General features: G+C 32.9%; 1 protein-coding gene and 1 long non-coding RNA gene across 2 annotated transcripts in view; one reads left to right on the top strand and one right to left on the bottom strand.

Moving 5' to 3' along the window:
• Pcdh17 (protocadherin 17) overlaps positions 1 to 24,134 on the bottom strand; it is a 92,774-nt gene that overhangs the window by 62,646 nt on the left and 5,994 nt on the right. The gene's annotated exons all lie outside the window — the stretch shown is intronic.
• Positions 1,080 to 8,118, top strand: LOC150056897 (uncharacterized). Its single transcript, XR_016537012.1, has 3 exons — positions 1,080 to 1,195; positions 6,698 to 6,759; positions 8,040 to 8,118. It is a non-coding gene; the product is annotated as an uncharacterized LOC150056897 (long non-coding RNA).

Here is a 24,134-nt window from a genome sequence, read left to right on the forward strand (position 1 = left end):
ATAAACAAAAAGCAAACAGAACACCCTCGTGGCTCCAACCTTCCTGCTCTCTGGTGTCTGGTCTGGTGCCAGGTCGGTTTTACACCCCAGCCTCTGGCGGCATTACCTGCTCAAGTCTTAAAGGGTGGGACCTGCCTCATTCAGGCTCCTCCACGAGGATGGTCCTAGGAAGCTGAGTAGGTGGGTTGTCCTTTCCAGGCTCCCCAAGGACAAACCACTGGGCTCTGAAGAGGCTTTAATGCTACAGTCCCGAGGTCCCAGCAGAAGTGGGTATCTTTGAGCAACACTTGTAATATTTTAGAACACCACATTCTGTGCTGGTGGAGGCCAAAGGTCCTGGTCCCTGCTGTGCTTCTCCCAGGGGCCAATCTTCCCCCATCCCCTTCAGCCTTGAGTAGGTCTGGGCCAAGAGGGGGCCTGGAGCCAGGTCGGTCCTTATGGACACACAAAGTATGGCTTTGGCACCAAGACCAAAAACCTTCCCAGCTTATCCTGGACATGATTTCTTTGTAGGAATAAAGGAAAATCCTCCCATTTTTGAGCCATTCTTTTGTCAATTCTACACACTTGCATGTTACTTTATAAATATATTTTTAATATAGTCTTGTAAATACTTAATATTCTAATTTGATTTTGAATTGTAAATGTCAAGTATTCTGTTTTGGGGGTTTTATGTTTTATTATACTTTGTTAAAAATGATAAATTATACATTTTTAAAATGTTTTTATGAGTGAATTTAATGTACTGAAAATTTAAAAAATCAAAGAAAAGAAAAAGCAAATAAACTAATCACTGGGGTGTTTCCTCCTCAATCTAAACCTGAACACGATGATTTTTAACTATTTTATCAAGATCATGATAATAAGTATCATGACTAATGAGTATAAATATGCACACAAACACTTAAGCAGATATTTAAAGAAAGTTGTAATTAAAAAAACAGCTGAAGTAAAAACTTCAGCTAAGTAAGGTCTGAAGCAGATGACAGTTTCTTGAATGTGACTGTTTCCCCACCATTTGCCTTTACATGTTCCTTTGCTCAAGAAGATTGTACTACTTTCATCGATGATATACAGATCAGAAATTTTATCAGCAGCAATAACCAGCAGAACTATTTGAACTGACATGATGGCACATGCCTGAAATTCCAGAATTTGGAAGGTTGAGGAAGAAGGATTCTGAGCTCAAAGCCAGGTGAGGCTACATAGTGAGTTCCACAGTAAAACATGGCAAAATGGTTTCAAAAATAAATAATAAATGAAAAACTAACTAAATAAATGACTTCTAAAGTATACTGAGTGTCCTGAATGACAAAATATCAATTGAAGAAGTGATATCTCAAAAATCGGTATCTTAAAAGAAATTGCACAGTAAAACTGAATCATGTGGCCTGAAATCAGAAAGAGCCTTATTTATAAAAGAAGATGGATTTCATATGGCCATTCACAAGAGCCCTAAGAAGTTGGTCAGAAAGGAACATAGCAAAAAGGAAAAATAGATTTTTAAACTATTAAAATATTAAAAATAGAAACTCAAAAATATATTGAGCTTTTGACAGAATTTGACATCTATTAATAAAAAGTTTCAGCAAAAGAGGTAAAGAAGAAAACTTCCTTAACTCTATAAAAAGAATCTTTACAAATAAAAGAATCCAACTTGCATTATATTTAATGATGAAAGATAGAGAGATTTTCCCCTAGGAAAGAGGTTCTCCTATTCATCATTGTACCTACTACCTTCAGTAATAAAACAAAAATAAAAGAATTTTCACATGAATTGGAAATGATTAGGATTTTCACAGGTAATATCATTTTGTTGTATGCTACTATTATTGGTTAACTTGAACAAATTATTGGTTACTTAGTAAATAGTGAAGAAACATGCAAAAAAGTATTTTCAATACTAATAAATTAATCAAGGATTCTTTAACTCAAGTCCTACACACACAAATCACGCTGCATCTAAGTTTTGGGATAAGCTATTTGAAACCCAATTTTCAAAGTAATACATTTATAACAACTATAAAGCCCAATAGTGAATATTAAGAGGTCTAAATAAATGGAAAGCTAGCTCAAATCTATGCATTTGAACATTAAACGTAGTAAAGATATCATTGTTCCCTTAAATAATCTCATATACTATATTCCATTTAAATTTCCAGTAGAATTTTTGGTCCTTATGATTCCACCTTAAATTCACAGGAAAATTTAAATGAGCTTTAGCAAACAAAACAGTTTTGTAAGAGTTGAGATGAAGGAATGAGGCTTATCTACTTTAAGATTCATTCTGAGGCTACACTAATCAAGACTGCAGAATTGCCAAAGAATGGGAACATCAATGATTGTAACAGAAGAGGCTGTCCAGGGTAGATCCTCACAAATGGCCAATAATTTTTAAAAAGGTACGGATACAGTTCATTTCAGAAGCAAACTATGACTTACATTTTACACTTTATACCACACACACATACACACAAACACTCACAGACGACACACACACACACACACACACACACACACACACACATACACTTAAATTAAAATCACAGACAGAAGTGCAAATAAAGAAACATTGTAGAAATAAAACTAGTAGAAAATCTTCATCAATTGATCTTAGGCAGAGTTCTCAGACATGATCTGAAAGTATGCTTGAAAGAGGTGTTTAAAAAAAAAAGAATTGGACTCCATTACATTGTATTTTTGATTTTTCAAAAGATATTGGTAACAAATGGTGGTAGGCTACCATGAGTGAATACTTAATAATCTCAACTGCATAGTGTGCAAATGTATAAAGAACTATGGACACTAAACATCACTAAATCAGAAAACACTTGAAGACACTAATCACCATGTACATTATATTGATGGCAAATGGACATATAAAAAGCCATTCACTGAAATTGGTAAATGGGGAAATATAAATTACAATTATAATAGAACATTGCTATATTTGCTTTGATGACAGTTAAAAGTTAATAATGCTGAAACCAATTGGGAACAACTAAACTTCGTAAATTTAGGGAGGAATATATAATTGTACAGTTATTATTTTTTTTGCCACTCCTGGGGCTTGAACTCAGGGCTTTGGCATTGTTCTTGGACTTTCTCAAGGCTAGCATTCCACCACTTGAGCCACAACATCACTTCTGGCTTTTTCTATGTATGAGGTGTTGAGGAATCGAACCCAGAGCTTTGGCATACTAAGCAAGCCCTCTATCACTAGGCCATGCTTCTGGCCTGTACATTTCACAAACACTTTAGGAGAGTTTTTAAAATTATCATCACCACTACTACTAACTGTCATTACTATATCTTTGGCAGTCCTGGAATATGAACTCAGAGCTTCATACTTACTCAGCTGGTACTCTCCCAAGCTTTCAGCTTGGTGTTTTGCTAGTTATTATGGTGATAAAAATCAAGTGGACTTTCCATATTTTCCTCAAAACAAAATCCTCTGGATCTCATCCTCTTTACTACCTAGGATTGCAGTCACATTAACTGTCATCCAACTTGGAAGATTCTTTTTTTAATGTAAATGTATTTTATTAGATTTTTATCGTAATTAATAGAAGTGTTACATTATATTCATCAGATAGAAGATGCATTACTTCACACACATTGATACCCCTTCTCATGTTTTTGTTCCCATTTCCTTCCCCTTATCCTCCCACATCTTGTTTTTCCCCCTTCCCTATCCTATTTCAAATAAAATGTATTATTTTACTCAAAATTTCTACTTTCAGGAATTTACTCCAAAGGGATTATTCTCACAAGAAAATGTGTGCAAGCATACTTATGGATGCTTTCCTTGCCAACAACTGAAAAAAAAATAGCTTGCTTGCTTGCTTTCGTTTTTTTTTTTTTTTTTCTTTAAGTGGGTCACAGTGCTTGAACTTGGCCTGGGTATTGTCCCTGAGCTTTCAGCTCAAGGCTACCGCCTTACCCTTGAGCCAAGCCCCATTTCCTACCCATTTTCTAGAGGTTAGTTGGAGATAAGAGTCTCAGGTCCTTTTGTGCCTGGCTTTGAATCTTGATGCTCAGATCTCAGCCTCCTGAATAGCTAGGATTACAGGTGTGAGCCTCGGTGCCTGGCAAAGCCAGTTATCTTTCAACAGATAAATCAACATACACATGTGAAATAAGAAACTAGCTTAAAAAAATTACAATGAGTCAAAAACTGGTGAATCTCAGAAGTGGTTTGTTAAATGACCAAACCAACTTCCTGCCCCCCCCATGCACACTGTACAATCCAATTTATAAAATTTCAACACTGTATTTTTAAAAAAAATAATGAAGCAGTGGATCCCAGAGGCTTAGGGGGAGGAACACTGATCATTCTTTTCTCTAAGGAAACTCTTCTGGGAGATAGCAGTGTTTAGTGCCTTGCTTGTTTCATGAAATTTCATGAAACTACACATAAAAATTCACAGAACAGTATAGTTTGAATTGATCATCTTATTGTATATTAATTTCACAGAACAAATAATACCTAAGATCTATCTAGTATGAGCATCTGTACCCCATGCATGCTGAATTCTTTCCTGCCTTCAATAAAATAGTTATAAAATATATATTCTCTTATTAAATATTCTCAGTAAAGAGTATTTTGAACTTGTCTTTTGACAAGTTAATGATACAACTTTCTAAATTTAGGTAGAAAGTCTATATTCATTTGGATAGGATATACATGACTTGACTATGAAGATCTATTTGGCCACATTAGGTAACCAGATAACTTGAGGAATGTAGTAAAGTGTCACCTTAATTACAACTTACTTAACCTCCATTTCATTTCTGCTGAAGATCACTTTTTATTAACTAATACAAGTTATATGGGTGGGGGGGAATATTTTTTCTCTTATGATTTTCCTATTCTCTCAGCCATAAAATGAGTTCTTAAAGATATGTGACTGCCATATACTATAGAGCAGAAGCTATCTTCTTAATGCAGCAAGAAACATGGAGGGATAACAGTGACCAGTGTTCCATGTTCAGAAAGGATAATGATTTTTTTTCATTAAGTAAATACGCTGTCAAATTGATTCTATATTTGGAATTGGTTTAATAGCATGCCTGAAAAGATATGCAATGTAAAGTGATCTGCTTTGAAGAGATATTTTGTAGGCAAAACAATTGTCAACAGTAATTTCACAAAGCTAGTGATAAACTGATAATACAATCCAAGATATTTCTTACATGAAATAAGGTTTGTAAAGTTCCCTCAGTTAATAACAGCATGACTTCAATGAGAACTGTTGTAACTAAAAAATATTATGCATGACATGATTATGATATGAAATTATAATAACTAGATATAAGTGATATGTTTGAGGAAATTTCTTGGACTTCCATATGATAAGACATATATAGGATGAGGAAGAGAAGTCTCTCATTTTTAGTGAATTCTAAGGAAAAAAAATCTCAGAATACTAGTCTTCAATTGCATCCTGCGAAAGGAAGAGATAAGAATAATGTGAGCAATGGAAGCTGGATTCCACGGTTAGCTTTTTACTCCCATAAACACTAGCTAGGTAAAATGTTAGTAGAATTCAATTTGTAATTAAGGACTCACAGTCTAGTAATAAATAGACAAACAATAATCTAGATGCTTCATTTGGCAAGGTTTCCTTACACTATCTGTTATGGAAAAGAGAACAATCAGAACAATCAGAAAGAAAGAATTTGACACACATCATACAGCTCTGGTATTTTATGCATGTGTTAAATACAAAAAGGATTACCCTCTGGTTGCAATATAGAAACCAAAAATGGTTCCATTGTGAATGAATCGACAAAAGAAGACATAACGAATAAAAATGAAAGTGGACCTTTAACTCTGAAATTATCATGAAGAGATAGATCAACTTACTTCACAAACTAATTTGGGGCTGAAGTGGAGTAAACAAAACCATTTTGTCTAGAAAGCAATTGGCTGTAAATATGTGTTAAATCATAATACAGGTCCAGGTAAATTTGGATGTTCAATGTTCTGATATAAGGGAATGAAAATTTAAGGGGGAAAATATCCCTTTGAATTGGGTACATAGGTTGATTGCAGACATTGATGTGAAGAGCTTGAAAACAAAACAAGTTGAACTTTTCCTTTAATTCAAAGGCATTGCTTTCCACATTGATAGCAAACATTCTTTTTGCAGCAGACTAAACACAAGGGAGTGTTAAGAGGCAAATAATTCACGTTAAGCCTTTTCATACCGACATTGCTTCTGATAGTATTGCCTTCAAAAGAAAATATGAGATGGTACTTTCTACATTGCTGAAGTAGGCAACGACATTTCAAGCCACTACTTATAAAGTTATCTGACAGCACCTATGGCTTTGGAATTTTTAAAGTACATGAAGTATAGCAATAACTGTGTTTATCAGTGGTTTGCAAAATAATGCATTTTATACAAGCGTGGTGTGGTAGACATATGTGTTTTGTTACTAAAGGCATAATAAAAACATTAGATATTCTCACCACATTGAGCAAAAGCCAGTGTTCCTTTAAATTAAAACTTGGAGGATAGGAACAAGCTATAACTTGCATAATAAGATTTTGAGATTACTGCTGAATGAATCTAAACTATATTTAAGGCTATCTAGCTATCTATTAAAATATCTTGCAAAGGTTAGATATTTATCATTGATATTGCTTGATTTAGCAACTTACAAGCAGGACTTTAATTATGTATTTTAGAAACCTTATGGGAGGGGGAACCATAACTTGATAAGAAGAAAGAAAATTGAGACAATCCAAAGGTAAGATGAATGTCATTTGTTATTTAAAGGAGAGCAGGAAGCAGAGAATGCTAATTCTCTTGCTGAATTACTGTATCGTGAAACCAGGGACTATATAGCTGTCATAAAAATTCAAAAACACTTGCTTCTTGGCAACAGTATAATATTAGTATATTTTATAGGATAATATAGTAATTAATATAATAGTATAATATAAGCAGATGTCTTAATAAAGAAAACATTCTTTGGGGCTACTATACCAATATCTGGCTTCCTGCAGTACTCCAACTCTGCAGTCCAGCTCTAACCAACACAGCCCTTCACTTTATGGCTCGGTGGAGGAAGCACCACTGAATTTTGAGAAATTGTAAATTTCTCAGGGAGACTTACGTCTCTGGAGACTCCAGTTTCTTCCCTTCATGCTCTTTTTCTTTCTCTAAAAGTACTGAAAGATTTTTTCCCCCACTAGACATAATATCTAATACTAGATCTAATACAGATGTACCTCCAGCATTAAGAACTAAAAGGTTACCTGTGGCCAGTTAAAATGCATTTCAGCTCTGAAATAGCTTCTCACCAAATGAAGATAGAGGAAAGGAGAGGGATAAGTTGGTGACAATAGTTTACTTACTGCTGGTATGAATACTGAGTCTTTGGGTAGGTATATTTTCTTTATAGTTTCTTTTTAATTTTAAGAAACTAGCTAATAATCTGAGGGAAAAGCTTACAAATTAAATGATTTAGAATCAAACCAATTTTCAGCTTAATTCATTTAGCAATTATTGGCATGCTTTGAAAGTGTACTGCACTGAATCTAAATGTGTCTTTCTAATGTTCTCGTGTACAATGTATAGTGAAATATACAGAATATACTTTCATATATTAGGATCTCCAAATTAGTATTATTCATTCTTCTCAATTGCTGAATTAGATGTAGTGGAGGTATTGTCACGTAGCTTTAATAGAAAAGTTCTGTTAAGTGACTTTAGCTCTGTACCATACACCAAATTCATTATAAAATGTAAATGTTTCTAGAGGTGGCCAATAACTGGCAATTGCCCTCTTCCTCTCTGAAGCAATGCCCAAAAATAATGAGCCATTCTAATAGTTTCAGAAATAAGTTGATGAGAGAAACTAAGTTGCCTTGAAAATACTGCCCCCTCTCACCTTGGGATTGGTCTTGGAATTTGAACTAAGAGCTTGGGCATTGTCTCTGAGTTTGTTTTTTGTTCAAAGTTAGCTCTGAACAACATTTCTAACTTTTTTGTGGTTAATTAAAAATGTTAAAAAATGTTTTATAGACATTTCCTACCCAAGCTGCCTTTGAATTGAAATCTTCAGATCTCAACCTTCTCAGGAGCTAGGACTACAGACTGAGCCAAAGGTACACTGCTTTGAATACACATTTTAGAAAGAGTTACATACAAACACAAATAATATCACATCTAATAAAAATTTATAATGAATTTGAACTTCCATATTTCTATATATTTATGTAAGATTATCCACATCTACTGATTATATAAACTAGAGTTTTAGTTTTATGAAAAGAATATTGTCTATTTCTTATTAAATACTCTGGGTTTAACTGTGTGGTTGCTTATCATCATTATATTCCTATACATTGTCAAAATAGGCACTTTTCCAAACTTACCTTATAAATACAAAAGAAATTTAAGATGCTGCCTTTAGCTAATCATCACAAAAAATTTCCAGACCAAAAAAAAAAAAAAAAACAAAAAAAACCCTCAAGGTGAATCAAATGTATGCACAATATACTCTGTTTCACTTTATCAGTTTCGTTTTTTCAAAATACACTGACATTCAACACATTACAGATGTAGTGTTTGGAGGAACATAGCTAACCAATCTTGATTTTCAGAATAGGAATTAATTAGTCAAAAGGTGACATCAACTATCACTTCAAAATGGATGACATTTTGAAAATAAAAAATAAATAAACACTCCAATGTCCAGTGGTTTTGTGTTAAGAGTTTCAAATAATCAGTTTTACAGGTATGTTGAAATTTGTAATTTAAAAAATAAAGCGAGAGGCAGAGGAAGCTCAATGGGAACTGGTCTGATAAATCAAATTGTCTAAGTTTTTAGTTCCTTATGGTTATAAATAATAATTACCCTAACCAGCTAATTAATCAATGTGTTTTATTGTGGCTAGCAAATAAATACTTTGGGAGGATTTTCAAGTCTGTAAATTTGCTAGCTTTTGGTTTTTAGTTGTTTTTTTAAGACAAATAATGTAAATGTTTACAGTTCTAAATAGTTCAACTGTTAGGTTTTGATTTCTCCTTTCAAAACAAAATACTAATTTGGAGAAAAAAAGCAACTGCAAACTTACAAAAAATGTAATTACTATTAGAATCAATAGCATCTTTAACATTAAAAGAAAAACTAATTTATAGCTATCTGATTTAAAATATATGATTCAATGGAAATAGCATTTTTTCAGTAAGCAGTCACACTTGAAAACTAAACAAAGAAAATTAAAGTGTCTTTAACTAATGTTCATATTGTAATGATTAGCTGAAATGAAATATCTCTGCTTACTAGAGTCACATAATACCTAATTCAATACCTCACTCTACCATACTTTTGAAAGAATTTACTTCCAAAAATTTTTCCTGTAAATGAAGGATTCTTCCTTAATGACCATCACTTCATGATGCAAGTGATCTAAATCCTTCTGTAACTAGATCTGAATTATAGACAATTTGACTCTGTTAAGAAGTACCTATAATAAGTATGGTACAACATATTTCTACATAAAAAGAAAAAGAAAAAATGGATGGAATATTGCTAACAATATTTCTTGTAAGAATGTTTGGCTCCTGACCCATAGTATTTGAAAATCTAGTTCTATCAGAAGTCAGCCCTGCTCATTAGCTTCCACGTGGGCCTTGATGCCTTGGAGACTTGGTACAGAGACTAAACTGGTGAGACAGACAAATGCGAAACTTTGGAAGATCAACTCTCATATTTTACCATGTAATTAAATTTTTCTCTGTTCCTTCTACAATAAAGAATTTTCATATTATGTACTCTGATTAATTAGGATATAGGTAACAACATCCCCATCTCTCCCCCCAATCCTGAAAACCTCACAATTCATTTTCTTTCTCTGTAAGGCAGAGAACAGAGAGACCATTCATGGGAAGACCAGAAAAAAACAAACAAATAAACAAATGAACAAACAACAACAACAAAAAAGCATGCATTCACACATGAAGTCTCCCGAAGTGTATGAGAAATCTTTCTAGGGTGCATGTAGGATAAAATAAGTACCCATTCTTTCCTACTGACACTGTTCACCAGTTCCTGGTTATGCTACATAATTTGCTCCATATGGCCAAGGTACAGTACTCTTTAATCCTTAATTTTCTCTTAACTCTTTTACAAAGTAATCTTGCCATTGTATTGTAGCATTTCCAATCCATTATTTCAATCTCATCCGAAAGGACCATTGTAATTGTTTTTGTTGTTTTAGGGAAGAAAGAACAGAAGAATGTGGAATCTGTAGAAGGTTAACTGGAGTCTCCAAAATGAGTAATTACTATAACACAGTTTTTTGGATTCTGTAATTTTGCATGCTATCATTTGATTTATGTTTCATCAAACTATTGTGTCTACTTCATTTCCTCTTCTGTTCTTTGTTGCTTATCACTATTATATATAGTTTACAGATTTATTGTTCTTATCTGAATAAGGCTAGTTAATAAATGATTCCCTCAGAGATCCAACACCAGGCCAGACTCCATGGAATAACTTTGTTCTTGTAACCACTAACAACAATTAAAAAGCAACAAAACAATGAAGCTACAGAACAGTTTTGCTCATAATGAAAGAATTAAAACCAATTCAATGATTACATTTGACAACGCTTTGCTCTTTCCAAGATATCCTAAATTCCGAAATACTTCTACCACACAGGACAAGTGAAGGTAACTGCTTCAGACAATTCCTGCAGTCTTGAGTTTGAGAGAGCCTGTGGCATTATGTTGTACATAGGCGCCAGCAGTTATTCACTTTCAGTGTACAGAAGTCTATAACTAGACTTACAGTCTAAGACCTGAGTTGCAGTATTTAACAGTATGTATGCTGATGTGCTGGTATGCTACTGACTCTTCAGCAAACACATGTCAATTCTAAGATGTCAAATGGTGTGAGGAATAGTGGGTTTACAACAAGAACTCTGAACTCTGGGTCAGAAGATACTAGTTTCTGGTTGGCTGTCTCTGCATGAGCAGGAACTCTCAATTTAATTGCCTTATTAGAAACAAAGCACGGATGAATTTAGATGTGATTGTGTGTGCCCACATCTCTAATATTCATTGCCTTACAACAATTCCTTTGTAGAATGACTTCTTCCTTTTATATCTGGCATAAACGTATCTTTTCACTGTGACTCTATGCTCAAAAAGCAAAATTCGTTAAGATTTAATGATATATTTTTACTTAAGAATTGACTCTCTGAGCTTAAGAATTTAAAGATGTCAAGAGACCAATTTGTGAAGACATTCTACCCCAAATCTGTGATTTAAACACATGTTCATTTAAAATGAAAGAATAGAGGACAAAAATCTGGCTGAGATAATTAAATGACAATTTTCAATATAATAGTCATTTCAGTAAAAATAATAATAATAATTATGGGTATTCTGGAGTAAAATTCATTTCTTACATGAAATTTCTTACATTATATTACATTTCTTATATTAAATCAATTGAAATAGGATTTTTCAAAGAAATATATCTTCATATAAGTGCCCAAAGTTTACCTGCTGCAAGTTTCATGTAACTTTTATCTTTATGGCAACAGTCAGATGTTAACGTGTATTCGATATCTAAGGTTTAATCTATTCTTTATTTTAATAATCACATTTCATCTTCAATTGTTAGAACTGTCACAGGAGTAGCAAGGAATTCCATGTCTTACTTTTTAAAAATGCAAAAAAAGATTTCCCAAACATTGAAACACCTTTCCCTGCACTGAAGATCTGTCTTTATTTTTTTTAAGCAAGAATCTTGAGAATAAAACTTCAGTACTAACAACATGTCTGTGGAGAATAACTCATAAACAGAATCCCATCATTTAAAGAATACAAGAAGCAACATTACTGTCATGAAAATGTTCCTATGACATGTTTATATAATTTTAAGTGAAATATAGTTTTAGATTTTATGTTTAGCATATAAGACTTTTTGCAAATATAGATGAAAATATGGAACTGTATGCAGATTCCCAATTTTTTTTCCATTCCCTTTCACTGTCCCATGTTTTGTAAGTCCTAACAACTTCATGTTTTAGAAAGGTATATATTATGTGTTTTTCACATCATGAACTTGATTTTGATGAGCAAAAACTGATGTAACATTTCAATATTAAGCATACTACTGTCATCATGAGGAAATATGTTAATATTCATATTAAACAGAAAAAAGACTACAAATAACCTTGAATCTTTTGAAACCAGAGAGTTCTGGAATTTCTAGTTGGAAAGAAGGAATTGCAGGTTTACACAACAAAAGGTTAACAGTGGCTACATTTGCATAGTAAATTATATAGGCAATTAAACTGTATAAATGCAACTTGCTCTATCCACAGCCCACAATTATGTTGCAGTGAGTTCTAACTATACAGCAGACAATTTAGGTAAGTTTCTTTTCAGTTGACTATTTGCATTGAGAACTCTTCTTTTACTAGGGACAAATATAAGTCAAAAAATACAAGACAAATAAAAACAACCAACACCTTGCAGTTTCAATGCAAAAACAGACCAGATTTTGAGAGTGCTACCCTTTTTCTTTCCCAAAAGCAATGTCTCTTTGCATTATAAAAGTATAAGCACACACACACACACACACACACACACACACACACACACACACACACACCCCAGAAACCAGGAGTGAGTGGCCCTGCAGGCAAATGCAGGGGATTTATTACTGGAGTCTGACTACAAATCCCCAGTTCAACACCAGAGTAGATGAAACCCAAACACATGAGACTCACAGTGTTTGAGTCAGAACTACATACTCAGGAGGCACCAAGTCTCCATGGGGTATCTGTGTGGAGGGAATCTGTCACTGTGTAAAATCCTGAGTCCAAAGATCTCAAATATATTCATCTTAACTGTACAGAAAGACATATTCTTTATAGGTCCTTAGATTTTATTCATTTTTGAGTCCCTTTCTCCCTTATGCATTGGCATATGTTTGTATAAATATAAGATATAAACTCGTCAATTTTCCCTAAAAGAAATACAAAGTTAAAAAAGTAAACAAAAGGTTTTTTTCCTGATAGCTTTCTTTCTTTTTTTCTTTCTTTCAAAATAGAGAAATTAGATGATGATCTACACCTTGAAAAGCTTTTGTTTTCTTCTTTCTGTGGAAATGTATGAACTCACTGAAGTAGACTCAGGTAGATCATAAAAGTTATATGCATAACATAGCAAAAACAAAGTACAAAAGTCTTTCACGAGTCTAATTTGATTTAAGAATCCTGATAGCCTTTTTATCCCCTGAGATGACAGCACATCAGAAATATAACATAGAGTACCCAGTACCGTACTGCATAAATAGCTCAAGCTGAAAGCATAACAATAAGCTCTTTTTCCATTATTGCAGAACCAATAAATAAGCATAATGAAAATCATGACACATTATTACATTACTTTGTATTGCTTCTATTCATTTAAAAAAAACAACAGATGAGTGCATTTAAAATAATTCCACATGTCAAATGACAGTAAGCTCTGTAATCAAGATGATGCTAAAGAGAATGATAGTAGGAAGCAGATGCATGGTCTTATATGGCTTATATCAAGATTAGACTGGAAGTACAAGAGATCTGAGCAATAAGTACTTCACACTAAAATGGTGATAGCATAGTATCCAGAACATTTACACCATTCACTTCTACTATGTGTTTACTGATATCATAGAGTCAATAAAAAAACAAATTAAAAAGCTTTAGAAAAAAGTATCTCTGTCAATTAGCCTTTGGATGAATTCTCCTGTTTCCGTTTTTCTCTTGATTTAATAGACTAGATTATATTACCAGCAGTGGCTTGTGAATAAGGAATATTTGAATCTTATTAATGAGCTATGCTGCCAAAATAATCAGCTTCATACTTAACAAGTTTCTAAGTATTTAGGAAAGCTGTGAAATGGGATTATAAGGTTAAACTGTGTACATCTGGCTTGCCACTACATAAATACTTCAGAATTTGATCTCCAGGGCTAAAGAAACACCTGTCTAATCATGAGTCTTTTCCAGGTTACATGAACTTCACTGAAGAGTGCAGTGTACAAATGCTGACAAGAAATCTTGGATAATTTGCATAATGCACTTTGTATGCTGGGCACATACTTTTAAATCATATTTTGCCCTTCTAAGTGAATACATACCAGGCATTCTAGAAAGATTCTATGCTATCATACTTATGATGACAAAGAGTCAAGGGTACCTAAAATTTCAAGACTTAAAATAACCACCTGAAATACTTGCACTGATACTTTTCTTATTCTATGGAATGGAACTTTCATGTAATTAGCTACTGCAGTTATAATTTTAGTATTCTGGAACCAATGGATAATTAATGAGAAGTAGGTGTTCGTGCATAGAATAACAGTGAGAACTTGAGCAGTCATTCTAGTTAATAGAAACCTTAATGAAGTTGGAACATCAGTTGCTTTTAAACAGGTTCAAGATTAAATAACTGTGTTGATTCTGTTAAATATACACTAGCCCATTAAATCTGATTTTAGTTTCTCAAATTTTGTTCCAAAAAGAAATTAGGCTAGAAATTCACTGAATAGTGCTCTTATCAATTTACTTACAGTGTCCAACTTGAAAACCCAGAATTTGAAATCACAGCCCAAAATGGCAGCTAAAGGTTATTGGCTCAAATTTCTAATTATATTTCTTGGGAGCAGATGTGTGCAATGAAACCTAATGATTGAATTTGAAATGCTTTCATGCACCTTTTATTTGTTGACTCTACCATACTGTTCCAACAAGATAATAGGTTTATTACAATTAACCAAGTGAAATAGTATCTTTACATTCTAATTATTTATATCCTATGACTTTACCTGGGGATATTGAACCAGAGTACCTTTCTTTCTCACACCACTATACCATTTCCATCACGTCTCCTACACATGCATTTGAAAGCTCCACTGTATAATATGATTAGGAAGCAGACATTTCCCTGAAGATCTGATTTCTCTGGTGAAATCATGAGTATTTGACACAAATACCAGGATGACATTCACTAAGATTTAGTGGGAAATATCAATAAAAATGACTGAAAAGAATTTGTTGACTAAGTATGAGCCTGAAAGTCATTTCACTATCATTATATGAAGAACAAATACATTAGCCTACCCTTGATTTCTATACCATAAATATAGAAAAATAATTTCAAGAAGTAAAAGGATATTATAATTTCATATTTCAGGAGAATCACAGGGAGGATTTTTATCTTTATTGAATCATGCCAGCTTATACTCCTGTTCAATGCACAAAATGATGGAATCAGAGTTTTGAAGTATATTGTATTCCATTTACATAGAAGAATATCAACATTTTGATTCTTAAGATATATACAAAGTCTATGTTAAAAGAAATTGAAAACAATATTTTGCAAAATATTAACTAAGATACCAGCCTCTTGGCTACTGAGTTCTTGGATACATGTATATGTGTATACATATATATTTTATACAAATATATATCACAGATATAAAATAAAATATTAATATAAAGCAAATTACCCTCTAGGATGCAAGAAATTAAAGATCAGATGGCAAATATGACAGGAATTGAGCTAGTACAAATCAATTTGAGTTATTAATAATAATTGCTTTCCTTTTCTTTCAGTATTACATGTTTTAGACACACATTTCAAATCCTTAAAGGACATTTGAAAGCTTAGGAACAGGCGATATTTTTTAAGACTATACACTTTGATTTTAAAAAAGAAAAGGCTTAGTAACACTAGCAGTGAATTTGCAAAGCGCTCAGGCTTCTACCACCATTACTTGAAGGTTGCATGTGTAGTCGTCATCCAAGATGTATTTTGTTAAGGAAATAAGCCATGAATAATTGTTTAAGAAAAAGTAACATATTAAGAGAAATGAATACAATGCATACAGATTTTGTCTGGTCAAGAAGTGGTAGGTAGAATAGCTATTGAGGCACAGTGTACTCTTGTAATAATATTGTGCCAGGACGTATTCTGTCGCTCTGGAGGAATTTTTCCTTTGAATTGTGTGTCTCTGACTGCTAATATGCTTTTCTTTAAAAAAAATTAGCAAACATTTCTGGATCAATTTACAGACAGACTTATTAAGAAAAGGAAATGGATATACTGAGAATTCTTTATTTTATAGAGTAATCTTATGTAATATTTAACCCTACTAGTTTAAACTCTCAAAATTTTTGTATTAGATATGAACATTAAAATAAACTGTAAATATAGGAGACATATTCCTGTGTTCCTTTTCATTTATTTATTTAATGTATTTTTGTTTCTTCACTTCTTAATCTAGGCTACACTGGCAAATGAGGATTCATGGTTTCTTTTTACCTTTATTATTATTTTTTATTTTTTATATATTTTTTTATTATCGAGGTAATGTATAGAGGGGGTTAGAGTTACGTTCGCCAGATAGTAGGAGAATTACTTCTCATACATTGATAGCCCTTCTTATGTTTTTGTTTCCATTCCCTTCCCTCAACCCCTCCCAATCATTGTATATATATTTATTTGTTTATTTGAAATAGGAAAAGTAAGGGGGGAAACAAGATTTATTATTATTACTATTATTATTATCATCATTATTATTTTGGTGATTCATGGAGCTTGAACTTGGCCTAGGCGCTGGCCCTGCGCTTTTCGGCGCTAGGCTATCGCTGGACCCTTGGGTCAAGCCCAACTTCCCATTTTCTAGAGGTTAATTGGAAATAAGAATCGCAGGTTCTCGGGACCGGGAGTTTGACCTAGTGGTTAAAGTGCTTGCCTAGCATGCATGAAGACCCGGGTTCGATTCCTTGGTACCACATACATAGAAAAAAGCTGGAAGTGGTGCTGAGGCTCAAGTGGTAGAGCTCTAGCCATGAGAAAGTCCAAGGACAGTGCTCAGGCCCTGAGCTCAAGCCCAGGACTGGCAAAAAAAAAAAAAAAAAAAGAAAAGAATCGCAGGTTCTTTTGTGCCTGGACTGGCTTTGAACCTTGATCCTCAGATCTCAGCCTCCTGTGTGGCTAGGATTACAGGTATGAGTCATTGCACCCGGCTTTTTTCCTTTATTATTGTCAAGGGATTAAACGTATACTAACACTTATCTATATCCCCAGCACAAAATAGACATTGCGTGTGTGTGTGTGTGTGTGTGTGTGTGTGTTCTAGAAAGGGGACTTGAACTCAGGGCACAGTTACTGTCCCTTAGCGATGTTACTCAGAACTGGTGCTCTGCTCTACCAATTGAATCGTTGCTCTTCTTCCAGCTTTTTCTGTAGTTAATTGCAGAAAGGAAAGAATCTCACAGATATTCCTGCTCAAGCTGGCTTTGAAGCTTAACTCCCTTATCTCAGACACTTGATTAGCTATCGTGACTTCATGGTACAGCAGAGCCCAGATCAATAAACTTTCAATGTAATTTTTTAAAACTCATTTTATTTGGGGCATTTTATTCTAGGAAATCCCTGTATCATCTGATATAGAGTTTGCAATTTAACTTAAAATTCAGATGAATCGCATTTAAATCCCAAATAGCATAAAAGGAAAAATCACTTATGATGAATTGCTTTTAGAATAATTAATTTATTGAATTAATGATTATAAATTTAAAAAATCCTGCCAAAATGAGGCACTGCTTCCAAAAACAATAAGAAAATGAATTGCAGGATATTGCTGTGAATACTGGGTCGATTTCTCAGTGTGGGCATGAAATTTTCATTACCACAAAATAAGAGTCTAAATTTTATAAATGACTGACTTTAAATGTGTACATATATGTCTATGTACACATGCATATTGCCAACACAATTTTCTCTCCCACTTACATATATCATATGTTAGGTACCAGAAATATTAACTAATAAAACTGTGCATCAACAAATAAAAGTATATGTAAATTTGAAATGACTTTTATAGCTTTGATAAGATTTCATTATTTTTAACCATGACACAGGAAGGAAATATATACACTTTATGCGGCTTCCCCATGAATATAAGCATCTTAAAAAGTAGTGAAAATGTAGAAAGATGAGTACATTCAATTGTTACTTATTTTCTAGACCTGAGTGAGATGGCTTTCAGAAATTGATGCAACATCCGAATTGCATACTTTTAATATAGAATAAGTGATAAAAATAAAGGGAAATATATGAATATACACCACCATAAAAATATTGTATTTTGGCATACTACATACATATCCGTGTGTATGTGAGTATATATTCTTGATGTGCATAATATGAAGAACTAACCTGAAAACTTATTCACAAGAACTATGATCACCTATTTTTCTATTCATTAGTGATATATCATTACATATTATAATTTTGATATAGCTACCAGAAAAGTACCAACAAAAGTATCAAAACATGGTACTTTCAAATAATTTGTGTCAATATGCCATGTACCTTTTGTGAATGAGTGAGTGTGTACTTTCTCTTAGATTGTTACCATTGTCAAGCATTAGCATGTATACAATTGGTTATAACTAAAAATCATCTAATGAAATAAGTCATGTATTCCTCACTAAGAATTCCTATTTTAGAGCAATTATTATATATCACAGATTGTGCTAAGTACTCAATTACAGTGAAAAACAAGATGGCTTCTGTCATTTAGTATTCTGTTATATACATTTCTTTAAGACAAAGTAACTTGATCTTGCTAATAGTTTAAAAACTGATCCACAGGCTGAACATCATTCATTGTTTTGTGTTCAGATCAATTACATATTTATCAGGAATGGTGTTGCCAGAGTACCATCAGTACAACCAAAAAAAAAAAAGGTGAATGGATAGCAGTGAGGCTGGCTCTTATTATAGATTTGACATCCATAGCCACTATCTTTCTCTTCCTTCTCTTAAGTCCTTGGGTGTTAAGTAGCTTTGAGATCAATCATGAAATTACCTCCACCACTTCTATCTACTAAGACAGTATTTTACCACATTCTTTTTTCACTAGCTACGTTAAGCCTTACTTTCTCAAAATTTCCAAATGATTCTGCCTGTGTTTTACTTCAGATTTAACCAGGCCACAGAGGAGTATGATGGAAAACATTATTGTATTCCTTTGCTGAGATGTTACATGTCAACTTTTTGCCCAGGGCAAAATTTAATGACTGATTTGTGGATCTTTATTTCTACATATTTACTATAGAAACAACTGACATAACCTTCAACCAGAGCAAACAGAGCTACTCTAATAAGCAGGAGACACCAAACCTCAAAATGCGTAAGGAACAGAAAGATCCTGGCAGGAATTAATCTACCATTTTCACACATCTGCCCAAGGGAGGTATTGTAATTGCAAAAATTTACTTCAAGACTGCTGAGACTCATAGTAATTATGTTTCTTTTTTTTTAATAGAAATAGCCACAGGTGGTAACAAATTGGGTTTGGAGATGGGGAACTGGGCATGCATTCTAACCCAAATTACTATGTAATTGTCTTGATTATAAAAAATTGTGGGAAGTCTACTGCTAACAGTCACAATGAAAAAGTCTCTTTAAATGTATTCCTAATCTTTGTTTCACTTTTCACTTCTTAGGCATCTTGCTTCATTTGTCGGTATTGGCACACCTGATATCGAAGCCACATTGTAGAACAAGCCTTTGGCAACAACTCTTTAAAATGATGTGACTGTGGTACATATCCATTCCGATGATCATCTAAGGATAAACAATAGCTTTCCTGAGAAGTTCAGGGACTGAAAATTTAGCTAATAATTACTGTGAAAAAATAAAGATATCAAATCCAGCCTGAACAGGACTGTCCTAATTGTTTTTTTTTTCCAGTTTAACTATCAAAAAGCTAAAAATGGAGCTGTGGTTCAAGAAGCACAGTGCTAGCCTTCAATGAAACTCAGCTTGAACACAGGGCCTGAACTCGGTTTATAGGCCCTGAGCTCAGGCCACAGTACCACCACACACACACACACACACACACACACACACACACACACACACACACACACACACCTTTTATTAATGGAATATGAACTCATGCAAATCTAAAAATAATAATTAAAAATAAGTCAAATGATTAAATGTCTTGCTTTGAAACCCTGCAAACAAAATATTCTATATAAACTCTGGTATATTTTTCTGAAAATTATATGAAAGATGTAATATTATTTTATTTCTTTATTCCCTGTATGTTGCAACTCTTTCATCAGATTTGATATAGAAAATATTTCCTTTTGAAATATTTCCTTTCTGTCCCAAAAAACAAAATGAAATCATGTTTTTCCTTCTTAGTACATTTTGCTAAGACTTTAAGCATATTATTTCTCAAATATTCTCCTTTCTCTTTTAACTTTTGTCTCCTGAAAGGGGAACACAGGCAAACTATAGCGAAGGTCTCTCCACACATGTGATTAGGATGTTTGTCTCATGACAGCCAAAAGTGAATTGCATTGTGATAAAAGCACGTCAGCTGAGTTCTGCATATACAATTGCTTTGCAGTTGTGAAAGAAAGGCAAAAATAAAAAAATAAAAACAAAAACAAAAAATGCAAAATGTTCAGTTTCAAAAGAATAGCAGTAAACTGCTGTAAACTCTGCTAGGGGAAAAATCAACAGCTTAGCTTTTAACAAGGGTATTGATGTTGATGGCTGATTTTTATAAAAAGGTAGCATTTGAAAACTGTAGTGTTAGGATTTCAAAATGCATGCTGAAAAATTATATCAAAAATTAAAAATGTAAGAACTAGTATAGGCCATATCAAAAATATGACTTGTTTCAGGATATATCATGAAAATAATAAGAATACTTTAACTCTTGAAAGCACTTTTACCAGCAATAAAATACCTGTTGCATTTCCATTAAATAGAAGGTAGCTATTGGAATTGAGGGCAAACTCAGATTTTTGTTTCTATATATTTTGGCTTGGGTTTTATTTCAGGATGTATGCACATACATATGCATATACACATATATTATAAGTCACCTCTTAAAAAGTACTACTAAAAATGCTGACTGCCAGAGTCACCTGAGATTAGTTATTTACATATGATGTAATCTAAATCCGATACTTAAAATCATGTAGCCTATTGAAATAGCTTGAGCATCTTTCAGAATACCAAGTGTTTATCTTTGTTAGGTGTTATGATAATTTACAAACATATAACCACTGTGATTTTTAAGCATCTAAAAATAGTTATAAATGTGTCTTTCCAATTAATTGAATATTACTATTTAGACTTTCCTACTCTACAAAGGAGTCTTTTGGCTGAGGAAGGGAATACAAAGAAAATTGTCCTTTAAAAGGTCCCTGTAGTGTACTAAATAATTAAGGTCAATCAAAAACATAACAATTTTAAAAAGTATTAAATATTGTTCAGAGAGGGAACTTTCCAGAGCCAAACACAATCTTATGAAATAATAATAATCTGATAAAATAATAATCTTATAAAATACCTTGTTCCTATTTTAGATAATATACATATGATTCACAAGACTATTTTATGGACTGGAGATAAAAGAGAATATGAAAATACAAAGGACTTTAAATATTTCAGAATGACTGAGATACAATACATGTGCAACACCTTTAAATTATTTTAATATATTCCATTCCTCTAATCAGACCAAAGCCTATTTATGTAGATTAGTTACATCTGAAGTTTCATTTATCCAACCTGTATTTATCCTTTGATCACAAAGCTTGTTAACTTAAATAGTCCTTTATTGTTATGATTCATTTTCCCATAATTATGCTGTTTAACTGGCTTATTTTTTGGAATAAATATATGCAAACGCACCAATCATATTCAGCATTGTTATGTGAGATGCTCAATGAACCATAAGAACCATTTTACTACAATAAACTTCCTGAAATAGATCCAGGGCAAGGCCTACCAATTCCAGTAATAAGAGCTTCACTAGGAAGAAGACAAATAGAAGTGTGTTATGTGTATCACAGTAGATTCTGTGACTATCTGAGATCCATTGTATAGTCTTTTCCTGGAAGATCTGGAAGCATATTGAAAAAAACATGGCATCCCTTACTGCCATGGTTTCGCACCTGTAGTTTTACAAGCTTTCTTTTTATCCTTAAACATTATTATCCCAAAATACTGAATGTGTACTTCTGCAGTTGCAAGGTAGCAGTAGCATAATTCTGCTTACTCACTACCCACATTGTTGATGTCATTAAAGACTTCTTTATTATGGATGATTTATCTCAAGAGACCAAAGGACATCAATATATCACTGTCAAAACCATTGGTGAAAGCTATGACTCCCGGTAAAATATGGTTGGTATGCTATTGAAGGAAGTTTCTGCCAAAGTTTCTTCTAGTAAAGTAGGCTGACAATAGATTAGTGTAGGTCTGATGAACTTAGAAAGTGTCTTATAGGTGGGTGGTAGAAGTCACATTATCTTCAAAATGATAGGCAAACTGAACTCTGTGCTCTTAACAATTGCACAATCATTGATTGAAGGAATTTAATACAGAAAATATCACTTCCCTAATGGCTTTACTAAAATATGACTTCAAGGTAATGCCCTGTGGGATTTATTAAACAGAAGTGCCACCGAGGGGAATACATTGTAACGCAATGACTAATATCATAATTAGTAGATGCATTTGTAAGAATTTGCCCACTATTGAGTGTATTGCAAGACTTCCCTACATCTGGGATTTAAGTTTTACTTCCTAACTTGCTTCAGCACAGTTCTAGTGACTTTCTCCTTCTGTCATTATTTCATCATCAGGTTCATACCATGTATTTTAACAGTGCTTCCAGCCATTTTCCCTCCTGCAAAGAATCAGTTGAGGTTGTTTTTTTTCCTCCTCTTTAATCTACACAAGCTTAAGTCTACTGCTCACTGAAGACCCTGTGCCTTAACTATTCCTAAGAACTGTCTTTATCCTATGAATTTCAAATTATTGGAAATGCTAAAATGTTAAAAATCAGAAAGTTTTAATGTATTTTTTTAAAAATATATAACCCCACAGGTTTCTCTTGGCCCACAGAACAATTGCTTTGAGCAAGAAAAGTATTTTTAAAGTTGGCCAATATTTCTGCTTAAGTATTATGTACCTGTACTTCATGTAAACTATGACATATATAACTAACTTTCCAAAAAAGTTTCATTTTAATATTTCTACAAGCATAGAAAAAGTCAATTTTCTTTGCTATAAATTCATGTAGCATTAATCTTAGTAATCTTAAGAAAAACAGATATCTGGTAATTTACATACATTTATTAATGGATATGTTTCGATTGTATTATGTTACATAAGCACTAAGTGAGAAATTTGAAAGCTGAAGCCTGACAGTACTGAAACATAATAAGGCATAAATAACATATTCTAACTAGTAATGAAACTTGAAAGATTTAGAACCTTTCCTCCTAAAAGGCATAGATTTCACAGTTCTTTAAGATAAATGGTATTTGAAGTTGAGTTAAGGATAATTGTGTTTTTACCCCTAGAATGACACTCTTTCCAGGTATTGTAAATAAATTAATAATATGTATTATACACTGACTTTGGAAAAACTTGGGGAAGTATGTTGTGTGTGTGTGTGTGTGTGTGTGTGTGTGTGTGTGTGTGTGTGTGTAGTATTTGCCTAGCTTGAGATGTAATACATAGATTTACTGTCTGTTTCAGAAAATAAATTGTTTTGTAACTAAATTTAGATAGTTGAGATAAGAATTTTAGGGCATTTTTCCTATGATCACAAATAGCCTTAAATAATATATGTGACTAAGAATAGAATGCCAAAACTCCTTGGTATAAACTTAAAAATCATTACATACTTTGAAGCAATATAATACACACAAACATCATAAATGAAATGAAATTTATTCTTACAATTTTGAAAGTCTGATGAATTATCACCTCAAATTAAAATATGATTACCTGTCTGGCATTTGAGAAATACTATTTAAAAACTGGGAACTAATAGACAAAGAATTTGATACCTGATGAGAAGTTATATCAATTAACATTTTTAAAAGAACAATCTTAAGTTTTCTAGGTCATAGAAATACTCTAGTCTTCTTTCCTTTTATTGTGAAAAAAAGTAATGTGAGCTGATACACGCTGGAGTTTAAACATCATAAAGTCACATACAACTAAGATCAAATATAATGGTAAATATAAAATGAAGAAAATTTAAACTCT

Source organism: Megascapheus bottae, chromosome 11 (genome assembly GCF_031878675.1).
Source record: "Megascapheus bottae isolate mThoBot1 chromosome 11, mThoBot2.hap1, whole genome shotgun sequence".
NCBI classification, from domain to species: Eukaryota; Metazoa; Chordata; class Mammalia; order Rodentia; family Geomyidae; genus Megascapheus; species Megascapheus bottae.